Here is a 12685-nt window from a genome sequence, read left to right as displayed (position 1 = left end):
TTCGGAAAATCTGACAGCTCAAGCCGTAGCCAATCAAACCGCGTCTAACCTGGGAGAGATATCCCGCCGTTCATTTCTATATTTCAAAAAAAGATGGAGGAGAAACTAATTATTGCCGTAGCAAATCACCCGGTGTTGTATGACCAGACCCTCTTCACCTACCGGGATACAAACCGGAGGAACCAGGCATGGAGGGAGGTGGCAGAGACAGTGGGTGAAACTGGTAGGTTTTCGCCTGTTTGGGGAGTTTATATATATATATATTGCTCGCATAAAATCCCCGGAGGTTTTTGCTTCGTATGTCGGGGGCGGGAGATTCATATGATTGGTTGTTGGTCGCGTTGCTTGAATAATATCCCCAAGCTTCAGACACGCCCAGCTCCAAGCTTTTTTTGAAGCTGTAGTGTGGACGCTCCGTTACAGCCTCTATGCTGTTGATCCGACTCTCCCATCTGGTATCAGACCATGATTTCAATGTGATGTTCACATGGCTTTTCTCACTGTATCACTCAGTGCTGGGCAGTCAGCAGGATCTGAGGGGACTGCAATGTTGGACTCAGATGGGCCTGGGCAGTCAGCAGGATCTGAGGGGACTGCAATGGTGGACTCAGATGGGCCTGGGCAGTCAGCAGGATCTGAGGGGGCTGCAATGGTGGACTCACATACTGTGCTCGTTATTCCTTCACCTGCAGGCAGGCAATCCAAACATGCAAATAAGTTATTCATGCTTCAGTTTTCATTATTTATCATAATAATAACAATAATAATAATAATGACAAAAAGTAGTGTATTAACGATTACACAGAGACCATAAATGTTTGGCAAAACTTACATTCTTCAGAGTGTGATGTACATGGGAGATCAGATGTTCCTTCTCCAGCAACTGGGGGCTTTTTGAGGTATTTCTCAAGTGCAGCTGGAAAATGATATTAGCACATTACAAGCAAAAACATGTATATACAGTCAGGCAAAAATAACTGTTGCAATCTGCCTCAGCTGTATGCATGTTCACAACTGGCCTATATAAAAGATGGGTCTGGACTTTGAATCAGGGGGTAGCAAGTTCGAGTCCCACTGCAATCAGCATGTCGTTGTGTCCCTGAGACACTTCACCCCAAATTGCTCCTGTGGGGATTGTCCACAGTACTGAATGTATGTAAGTCGCTTTGGATAAAAGCGTCTAACAAATGACATGTAATGTAAATAATAACACATGCCCATATTGGTTGGTCAGCCTCACTTTATACAAAGGAGCAGTTATCCAGATAGCTTTCTTCTGGCTAACATTCACATTATTTCGTTACAGAAGCATATAAAACAAAGCATTGCACAATGATTAGACATTAAAAAGAGCAGAAAATAAACAAATTCTAAAATATAATAGAAAATAAACAGAAAAATAAATATATATATATATATATATATATAGGCCTACACACAAGTTGACCGTGAAAATAAACTATCTGACAAATTAAACACTATTGGAGGATCAATTTACAGCCATCACAATAGAAAAGTAGTATATTATTTACAAAAAGATTATAAGAATAATAACACATAAATAAAAACTTTAAATCATTTGTATTTATCATTCTGTATCAGAGGCTCGCGGCTAGCATGGCATCAAAGCTGTATCATGGGCAGGCTACCTCCTTAGCTAGCTAGCTAGCTTAAAATCAAATGTCTAACGGTACAGTACATACTGACTTTTTTCTTTTTTACACAAACCGACGTACCTCTGTCTTTGACTTTCGATTCCTCCTGTTCTTTTTTCCGTTTCCTTCCCGTTGCCCCTGAAGCAGTGGCGGTTCTAGAACATTTTACATGGGGGGGCAAAGGGGGGGCAAGAGGTCATGCCAGGGTGGCATGGGAGGGCGGACAGTACGTGGTATTTTATACTGTATATAACCTATTTATTGTTAATTCATGCCCTAACACAAGTGTTCTTAATGCACAAGAGAAACAAGGTGTTCAGACAAACAATCGGGTGCCCTTTGAGTCCCCCAAGCTTACCTCAACCATTTTAAATGAAAGGAAACTACACAATGTATTTTAAAGCAATGAATTAATGGACAGGTTTTTTTGCATTACAATGTAAAACTAAATATATATTTTGTTTTAAAAAAATTGGTTGTCTTAGTATTTGTTAGGATCTGTCTGTGTTGTAGTTTTGTATGTCTGGTTATGGGTATTTTCATCCTTGTATATTGTCTGGTCCTTCTTCCTGTGTTTTTCCTCCTGTCGTTAGTTTCCCTGGTGTGTCTAGTTGTCTGATTGTTTTCACCTGTGGCCCTTGTGTTTCTCCTACCCTGCCCGGCTGTGTCTCGTCTTGTGATTACCCCTTCCTGTATTTAGTCTTGTCTCTTCCTGTGTTCAGTGTCGGTTCGTCTTGTGTTGTGAGTAAACTGCGGTGAGTGTTCTGTTCTGTCTCTGAATAGTGTAGCCTTGAAATAAAGGAATGATTTTGTCACTTAAATCTGCATTTGGGTCCTGCTTCCTGCACACCGTAACATTACGAACCGACCAACAATGGACCCAGCGGATTTTAATTTTGATTTGGACTTGTTATCCCTAGAGTACACTCTTCAGTGTCATTATGCTGAATGGAGTAGAACCTTGGCTAAAAGGGACAAAGAGGCTGTCCTCAAAAAGGCACAAATGGAGGTGAGAGGCTCATTGCCTGAGTTTCTCAGAGTTTTCTCACGCAGCCCTGAGTGCCAGTCTCCATTCTCTGACCCTTTCTTGGGATCCCGCCTGGCGTTTGGAGGTCCACGGAGCCTCCAAAAGACTTCTAAAAGACGCAAGGTCAGGAAGCCAGCTCGTACTCAGGTACCGGTCCTAGCAGCCATGGTTCCGGCTCCAGAGCTGGCCCATACAGCCATGTTTCCGGCTCCAGAACCAGACCTTACAGCCATGTTTCCGGCTTCAGAACCGGACCTTACAGCCATGTTTCCGGCTTCTGAACCGGACCTTACAGCCAGGATTCTGGCTTCAATTCCGGCCCCAGTCCCGGCCCCAGCAGCCTTGGTTCCAGACCCAGATCTGGCCCCAGCTGCCACAGTCCCATCTCAAGTCCCCTCTCCAGTTCCCCCTCGAGTCCCCTCTCTAGTCCCTCCTCTAGTCCCTCCTCTAGTCCCTCCTCTAGTCCCTCCTCTAGTCCCTTCTCGAGTCCCCTCTCTAGTTCCCCTCTCAAGTCTCCTCTCGAGTTTCTTTCTCTAGTTCCTCCTCTAGTCTCTCCTCTAGTCCCCTCTGTAGTCCCTTCCATAGTCCCTCCTCAGGTCACTTTCCTAGTCCCTTCTCTAGTCCCATCTCAAGTTCCTACCAGAGTCTCCTCTCAAGTCTCCTCTCGAGTCCCCTCTCAAATATCCTCTCGAGTTCCCTCCTTTAGTCCCTCCTCTAGTCCCTCCTCGAGTCCCCTCTCTAGTTCCCCTCTCAAGTCCCCTCTCGAGTTCCCTCCTCTAGTTCCTCCTCTAGTTCCTCCTCTAGTCCCCTCTGGAGTCCCCTCTCTAGTTCCCCTCTCGAGTCTCCTCTCGAGTCTCCTCTTGAGTCCCCTCTCGAGTTCCCCCTTGGTTGCCCTCTCGAGTTCCCCCTTGGTTCCCCTCTCGAGTCTCCTCTCGAGTCCCTACTTGAGTCACGTCTCAAGTCCCTACCCAATGTCCTGGTCCGTTGGAGGTTCCGCTGGGGGTCCTCCCAACTCCAAGTACTGTCCCGTTGGAGGCCCCGTCGACTACTCCTCTGCCGGGGGTCCTACCAATCCATGTCCTGTGCCGTTGGAGGCCCCGCCGACTACTCTCCTGCCGGGGGTCCTGCCAACCCTTTGTCCTGTCCCGTTGGAGGCCCCGCCGACTACTCTCCTGCCGGGGGTCCTGCCAACCCTTTGTCCTGTCCCGTTGGAGGTTCCGCCGTCTACTCTCCTGCCGGGGGTCCTGCCAACCCTTTGTCCTGTCCCGTTGGAGGTCCCGCCGTCTACTCTCCTGCCGGGGGTCCTGCCAACCCTTTGTCCTGTCTCGTTGGAGGCCCCGTCGATTACTCACCTGCCGGGGGTCCTACCAACCCCATGTCCTGTGCCGTTGGAGGTCCCGCAGACTGCTCTTCTGCCGGGGGTCCTGCCAACCCCATGCCTTGTCCCGTTGGAGGTCCCGCAGACTGCTCTTCTGCCGGGGGTCCTGCCAACCCCATGTCCTGTCCCGTTGGGGGTCCCGCCGACTGCCCTCCTGCCGGGGGTCCTGCCAACCCTATGTCCTGTCCCGTTGGAGGTCCCGCCGACTGCGCTCCTGCCGGGGGTCCTGCCAATCCTGTGTCCTGTCCCGTTGGGGGTCCCACCGACTGCCCTCCTGCTGGGGGTCCTGCCAACCCTGTGTACTGTTCCGTTGGGGGTCCCGCCGACTGCCCTTCTGCCGGGGGTCCTGCCAATCCTGTGTCCTGTCCCTTTGGGGGTCCCGCCGACTGGCCTCCTGGCGGGGGGTCCTGCCAACTCCTGGTCCTCTTCCGTGGGGGATCCTGCCGAGGCCTGTCCCACCATCGCCGGTTCCTGTCCGGCCGACACCGGGTTCTGCCCGGCCCCCTGAGAGCCGCGGTCTTCGCCCTCGAGCCCGGCCCCCTGAGAGCCGCGGTCTTCGCCCTCGAGCCCTGCCCCCTGAGTGCCGCGGTCCTCGCCCTCGGGCCCGACCCCCTGACTCTTCCTGCCACTGCCTTCGCCCCTCCATAACCCCCTTTTCAAGCTCTGCCTTGCCCCTGGGCTGTCAGCCCAAGCCCGTCCTCCAGACCCCATCCACCCACCCTGTTGGCCCTAGTTTTGTGTCCCTCCTCCGGTCCCCCTCCACCCACCCTGGTGGCCTACGTCCCTCCTCCGGACCCCCTCCACCCACCCTGCTTGTGGTTTTGGACTTTTTGTGGTTTTGTTTTGGGACGTCTGGGATCAGTCCCTTGAGGGGGGGTACTGTTAGGATCTGTCTGTGTTGTAGTTTTGTATGTCTGGTTATGGGTATTTTCATCCTTGTATATTGTCTGGTCCTTCTTCCTGTGTTTTTCCTCCCGTCGTTAGTTTCCCTGGTGTGTCTGATTGTTTTCACCTGTGGCCCTTGTGTTTCTCCTCCCCTGCCCGGCTGTGTCTCGTCTTGTGATTACCCCTTCCTGTATTTAGTCTTGTCTCTTCCTGTGTTCAGTGTCGGTTCGTCTTGTGTTGTGAGTAAACTGCGGTGAGTGTTCTGTTCTGTCTCTGAATATTGTAGCCTTGAAATAAAGGAATTATTTTGTCACTTAAATCTGCATTTGGGTCCTGCTTCCTGCACACCGTAACAGTATTAGACAGACATATTTGCATGTCCTCACTAAGCATTACATATTAATTTAATATCAAACAAATCAAAATGGCCAATTATCCCAAAATGTTGCTGCTAATATAATAATATGCTTGTCAACTTTAACTGATCAAAAATCAATTCTGAAAAAATACTTGAATTATTTATGAAATTGCAATATTGTCCCTCAGTTTGTTTCAACCCCGTCACGCCATACCATTGGCATTTACCCTCCTATTAAAATAATGGATCAGTCCATGTGTGATCTGCATTGAGGGAATTACATCACAAAAGTGTCAGTTTCTTCTCTTACCTATATTTCAGTTTTTGTATTTTCAGATTAAGATTGACAAGCTCAACATTTTAATTTATAATTAAGTACACAAATGACATCACCCATCTCTTCAGAGAGCTACAGGTGACCTGTGCAGCAACACATTTCAATCAATATTTATCAATACTAAGAGCTGCTAGATTGTGCTGCTGTGATGGAATATGTAAGGAGAATAAGAACATACCATGTGGTCCAGCTGGAGTTTCATCTGCCTCCTGATCCCTGCCTCTGGCCCTCTTTCTGACACTTCATCATTATTCCTCACATACATTTATTCTTCTTCACTAATGTCTTCATCTCCTCCTCCTGCTCTGACCCTCCTGGTCTCTTCATCTCCTCCTCTTCCTCCTGCTCTGACCCTCCTGTTCTCTTCATCTCTCTTTTCCTTTTCCTCTTTCTGTTCGTCCTGATCACTTCTCATATGTCTTTGTGTTGTTGTTGAATCACTCATATACTCTGGCCTGCAAGAGTCTACTTGTGAAAAGCACTGGTACAAATGATTGTATAACTTTACGCGTTAGGCGGGCCATGTAGCCTAGCTAATATGTAGCATATCATATAACATCAGAAAGTATTGATCAAGCGCACACAGGCAGCTGTGTTTGGATCCAGTTTTTACAGTAAAGGATGTATCCTGGTTTCATTGATCTGGCCTCATGGCTGTGATGTGTAGTTTACGTGGATTTAATAGTAGGCTACCGCGTAGTTTAGCAACGTGATCGATCTCCCAGCTAACGCTGTCTGCGTAGTATTTTGTAACGTAACGCCCCAAACAGCGCCCGTCTGTTAAACGCTATCGATTCAGGGGCGGATCTAGACAAATATTCATGGAGTGGCAAGAGGGTGGCAGGAGATTTTGAGGGGTGGCATCCCCTGGCAGAAGTATATGCTGATTTAAATCGCAGTGTAACGGTACACGTACTGAAATTATTCGGTACGGGCCCTTCGGTTCGGTACACGTGTGAACCGAAGGGTACCGAACGAATATAACGTTAAATGTAAAAAATTGAGAACATGAACAACTTTCTGGAAGTAATCTTAGGTATATATCATAGAGCGACCAAGTAATTTCATTGGACGAGAGGCATACTATGAGAGCTGGTCACAGGGATGCGTTCAAATGTAGTCAGTAATTTGAGGAACTATCGAAATGGTGAACGCAGATAAAGTTGAGCTCGAAAATCCTCCAGCAACATTGAAGTCTCCGGTTTGGGAAAATGTTGGTTTCGCAGTTACGAACAAGGATGACGGACAAAGACAGCTGGACCGAACCAAAGCTGTTTGTCGGCATTGTTCAACTAACATTGGTTACGCGGCTGGCAATACATCAAACTTGCACACTCATTTGAAAAGGCATGAACGTGAATATCACCGGTACCAAAAGAAAAAAGACTGAAGTGCAAACCCAACTCCCGCTAGCATGTAAGCCTCCACCACTCGCAGAGAGTTCAGACCGAACCAAAGCTATTACAAACGCCAAATAGCCTTATGTTGCCATGTTAGCAAAGCGCTACCTGGCTGTGTCTGCTACCTCTGTCCCTAGAGAGGGTGTTCTCCACAGCAGGAGACATTGTTAGTGCCAGCAGATCCGCCCTTTCGGCAAGCAATGTGGACAAGTACATCTTTCTTTAAACAACATGAAAATACAATGAAAAGCAAGTCCTAATGTCAACCTGGCTGCTTAGGTACAGTACAGTTCAAATACAGATCATTTCAGTTCATCGACATGCTGCACCTTAATGTTTATTTTATTATATTTTGTATTTATTTGAGTGAATATTCACAGTTTAATAATAATTTAAAAAAATGTAAAAAAAAATTAATGTTGTGATATTTTTTTCTGCTGTACCGAAAACGTACCGAACCGAACCGTGACCTAAAAACCGAGGTACGAACCGAACCGAAATGTTTGTGAACCGTTACACCCCTACAATCAATGTTAACTTGGAAAGCCACAATATTAATATTTTAACTCAATGACATTAGGTGATATTATTGTGGCACATCAGTAAAGCCTTACATATACATATGTAAGGTGGCAGACGTAATTTAATGAATTTTAACTGAACAATAACTGAATGAGTTGGTTTCACTCTTAGACCAGCAGGGGAACCAAATCTATGCACTGCTGCAATAAGTACATTCATTAACTGTCTCATCGATGTTTGTCTGAATGAATATGATACTATTAACAATCATATTATTCCTATCAGCTGTCAATCACTGTTAATAAATAATAATAATAATAATAATAGATTTAATTTGTTAGCGTTTTTACAGGTGCTCAAAGACGCTTTACAGATATAGTGAAGAACTGTTATGATTCACATATTCATTTATTATTGAATAAACTATATATTTTTTGGAGGAGTCAATGATGAATGTTCATCAAGATGCTTGCTCACCCTCCTTCAAATTTGAAAAACAAGTAATTATATCATTATTGATATACAGTTACAACCTTGACTTTACATCAGAAAGAACAAACATTAAAGAAGTGACTAACTGCATCAGTTAGGGTTAAAAAACGTGTATTCAGCTAAAACATACCTACTGGCCTAGTTAAATCAAAGTGGTTACTTTCTGTTGGCTGGGCAGTGTAGTTTTACATACCATCTGATTTTACTTCCTCAGGACTTAAAACTGTTTTTTGGGGGCAGACCCCCTCAAAGAAGAAAATATATACACGCATACAAGGTCATCATCTTAACAGTTCGTTATTCTCATCGAGTCATCCGTGAGCAGAGCATCAAGTTGGCATGTCTATTACAGCTGAATGCGGTGATTACCATTTTGTTCAGCAAAACGCCTCACAAACGTATTAAGATCCAAAGCTTTAGTGCGTTTTGATTCAATGCTGAGTACAGCCAAACTTGACATTCTCTTCTCTGTGTAGATCGCAACTACCTCATTCCTTCAGTGCTTGGGTCCGAAATGCTTCTCGTTTTGCGCCGTCCACCGTTCAACTGAATTCGCCATCAATCATATTTCCAGTCTCGCGCCAGGGCCGGGGGAGGGGTTACAAGACACGCGTCTTGTGCTGCATTCACTTGCACTCGGACATTAGAGATTTTCTCTCAGAAATGTCCGATGAGCCACAACTTTTCTTTCAAAACAAAGATGCCAACTGGGGTGGCAGCTGGGGTGGCAAGGCTATTGTTTAGGGTGGCAGTTGCCACCCCATGCCACCCCGGTAGATCCGCCCCTGTATCGATTCAAACGGCAGCGTTTTATTAATATTTAGTTTCAAGCTCTCGTCCTTAGTAAAAACAAAACTAGTGGAAAGGGAAATGCTCCCAGGGGAAGCTGATCCATAGGTGCTGGGACAGCTCGCTCCGTCTCTGCAGCGGTGTGAGCCGCGGTCTGTGTGAACGCCGCTCCGCAGTTTAATGCAGGGCCGTAGCTGTGTTTTTAACGGGCCTAAAATTATATTTAAAATAATTCACTTTTAACTAATGTAATGCTTGTTTCGTTGCTTGAGAAGCTTGTGGAAATAGTGTAGGTTTGTTTTAGTACAGTTTTAGGGAAACAAAAGTTAGGGGGGCAGCTGGGGGGACAAGGCTCTACAGTGGGGGGGGCAGCTGCCCCCCGTAGATCCGCCCCTGCCCTGAAGGCTTGGACCTTTTCATAATGCTAATTGTTTGCCTCTTGCTGTTGCATCGTTGCAATCTCTGACACTTTCAGCTGGAGCTGCCGCGTCACTTTGGCTGTGAGTCGCGGCCCGTGGGTGCCAGATAAGCGACCATCCCCCCCTTTCATCACTTACAGCGCCCATCGTACAGGGCAAATGCTAAATGTTGCCGCCGGCCCGGGGTGCAAAGGGTGTTTACTTTATTCAATTATTAATGTAAACGTATTACATCAAGGGCATAAAATTAGGCAGAATAAAACTTTTTTTTTTTTTTTAATAAAAAAACTTTTTTATTATTTTATTTTTTTCTCCCAGCGCAGCGCCCCTCCAGATCTGGCGCCCTAGGCGACCGCCTAGTTCGCCAGTGGGAAGGGCCGGCCCTGGTGGTAGGCCTACAAACGTCTGCTGCTTCCCCTCCTCTCTCCTCGAACCTCCTCGGTCCTCCGCTCGCATCTCCTGTGGGCGGGACTAAGTCTCGAGGAGGGGAGTCGAGGAGGGGAAATTTAAGAATTGAGAAGCCTCTCATGTTTACAAATTGACAGCTGTATTTACGTTGCTCGTTGTAACGGCAAATGTGAACTCTGCTTTTTGCAAACAATGCGTCTTGTGATAACCTGTAACTATGACGAACATTTGATGACATTAAATCACTTTAAATAACTTTTACCTTATAGAGATGTTCTCGGGACATAACCAGCTTACTCCTCCGATGCGGGAAGAAACAATTGTAGAACCTCCCCCCCTCCTTTGTTTAAAAAAGAAAAAGCTTCACATTTTTAAAAATAAATATATTTTGCAATTTTTTTCTGCTTTACATCTTGTCCATTAAAGTGCCATATTGTTCAGGTTCAATTACGAAACTATTAAAGTACGGGTTTGAGTCCGACCATATTAATTTGTGAATAAAATATTTGTAAATAATAATTAGAAGCTGAGTAATCAGCTGCAGAGCAAGCTGCTGACGTATGTGCTCAGTGGGTGGAGTTACAGAGATAAACATAATTGTTTTCTTATTTCTTAACATGATTGAGACTTATAGAACGTACAGCCCTCAAGATTAAAATAGTTCTACATGATTGATTCATGTTTCGACGAGAAACATGAATAAATTATGTTTCATATATTAAATGCATATTTGCAAATTGAACAACCCCACTTTCCCCTTTTTTTCAGTGTACTGGGCCCTGCGCTATTCCAGTCTAAAGATGTCTAGAGACACACCCCGCATCGTGCTGTATGCTTTCACACATTCTGCTTCCACATTGGAAAAGACAAAAGAGCAGCGCAAAATGCTCGTTATGTGGAAACAATATTGAAGAGAAGGCTCCGTAACACATTACTCTAAGGATCGAGTACAGACATATAGGCTGTATTGAACACTCATCAGAGTAACGTGATCTAATCAATAAATAAAGATTCGGCCGATAACACGAAAGCACATGGCTACTTAACATGCAGAATGACATCATTTTGCATTTAGCCATGTGCTTTCTGGGGCTCAATCTTTATCGGTAAACCGATTTAACCGGTAAAAGTTCCTTCAAAATAAGAGTCCCGATCTTATTACTATCAAAATAAAAGTGCAAAACGAAAACTTTACCATAGAAAAATATTGGCATACAAATATAATCACTTCTCTAAAAGGTAACTCATTTTAAATATAGTTTATTTATATATAATAATAATATTAATATTAGTAATAAGCTTTATATTTGTATAGCACCTATTACAAGAATTGTAGCCAAACTGGCTTCACAGCAGTTCAATAGACAGATTAGTATAACATGACAGGATAAAAGCAATGTAGAGGAGCAGCTACATTTCAACACATATATCCACGAAGATGAATACATGAAGACTTGTGACTCGGACTTGACTTGGAATCTTCTTAGGTGACTCGGACTTGGACTCAGACTTGAACACAGGTAATGATGACTCGGACACTACTTGGGTGACTCAGACTTGGACTCGGACTCGACTACGACTCTCCCTTGGTGACTCAGACTTGGACTCGAAGAGTGGTGACTCGAGAGTGACTTGGACTCGTGAATTGGTGACTTGACTACAACACTGCGCTTAACCTGTCTTGAAATGAAATAGTTTTGATCATTTTCCTATGAGGAGTTAGCAAAAGTGTGCTTAAAATGCATAAAAACGCACATTCTTCAATATTTCAGAAAAACAATATGCGAGTATTTTGCGACATGTAAATCGTCAAAAATGGTATATTCTCTGTTAGCTTACGACCTCCCCGATTGAGCTAGCAACTATTTTATTCCCAATTTAGCATCACATTGGATACGGCTGAACTTGGCCTGGAATGGAATTTCTCCGATAATTTACCTAGGAGAAATGTGCAAAAATATACTGAAAATGGCCGACTTTATGGGGGTTGGAGCTAATGGAAGGCAATTTGAGATATGTCCGCAATTCCATGAGGAATGTCTCTGTCAAGATTCATGAAGTTCAGAGACACTATATGTAACTTCCACACAATAGGGGGCGCTACTGAGCCGTTTTTGCTACAACTTACGATTGTTTTGTACAGTCGCGAAGAATTTGTGGGCTGTGACGTGTGTTCCAAGTGTCGCATCCGTAGCTCATTTTAGCACATCGCAATTAAAAAAAAGTGTATAGCCACGCCCACGTTCGTCATTCGTTGCGACACTTTGAATCTCAGTTCATACTCACCCCCAGAGTATGTCTATAAAAAAAACAATTATTTCGTCCATCCGTTCTTGAGTTAGAAATGTGCGGTGTTTTTGGGGCCCCCTATAGTCCAAATGAAAATGCTTTGGTGTGCCTATTCCCCAACACAGACTGAACCTATCCACCAAAATATGTGGTGAATGGATACATTGTTGATGAGTTATGAGCATTTCTTTCTATGCCCCGCCTTTTTGCTAATACGTTTTGATTAATGGCGGCCATATTTATTAACATTATGTTAATAAAAAAAAAATCAAAGTAGGCGGAGCTTAGAGTTTCAAGAGGACTTTATGTAGAGCAGGTCCACCCGGATAAGTGTGCAACATTTCAGGTCCATCAGACTTACAGTGCGACAATGTAAATTTTTCGAAAAAGATTTACATATAGGTGGCGCTAGCGAGCATGTTGGACATTTTGAACCCATCGACTCCAGAATGTGACATTTTTCACTGGTCCTGCCGTCCGTGCAAAAGTTTGCTGCATGAATGGCGTCATAAAGCCTTCAAAAACAGGATTTACCAACAGAGGAATAACAGAATTTACCAGCAGAGGAATAACAGGATTTACCAGCAGAGGAATAACAGGATTTACCAGCAGAGGAATAATAACATGAATTATACGAATAACAATAGGTCTTTGCACACTTCGTGCTCAGGCCCTAATAACAGAATCACCTTTTCACATCTTTCAGTCATAATGTCATTAGTGTCC

General features: G+C 44.7%; 1 long non-coding RNA gene across 1 annotated transcript; it reads right to left on the bottom strand.

Moving 5' to 3' along the window:
- Positions 1-532: 532 nt before the first annotated feature.
- On the bottom strand, positions 533-1786 carry LOC117536940. Its single transcript, XR_004567642.1, has 3 exons — positions 1737-1786; positions 833-916; positions 533-686 (listed from the first exon to the last, which is right to left on the bottom strand). It is a non-coding gene; the product is annotated as an uncharacterized LOC117536940 (long non-coding RNA).
- Between the last annotated feature and the right edge of the window lie 10899 nt (positions 1787-12685).

The sequence above is a fragment of the Gymnodraco acuticeps genome, unplaced genomic scaffold (genome assembly GCF_902827175.1).
Source record: "Gymnodraco acuticeps unplaced genomic scaffold, fGymAcu1.1, whole genome shotgun sequence".
Taxonomy (NCBI): Eukaryota; Metazoa; Chordata; class Actinopteri; order Perciformes; family Bathydraconidae; genus Gymnodraco; species Gymnodraco acuticeps.
Note: the sequence above shows the minus strand (reverse complement) of the source record. Positions and strands in the feature narration are given on the sequence as shown.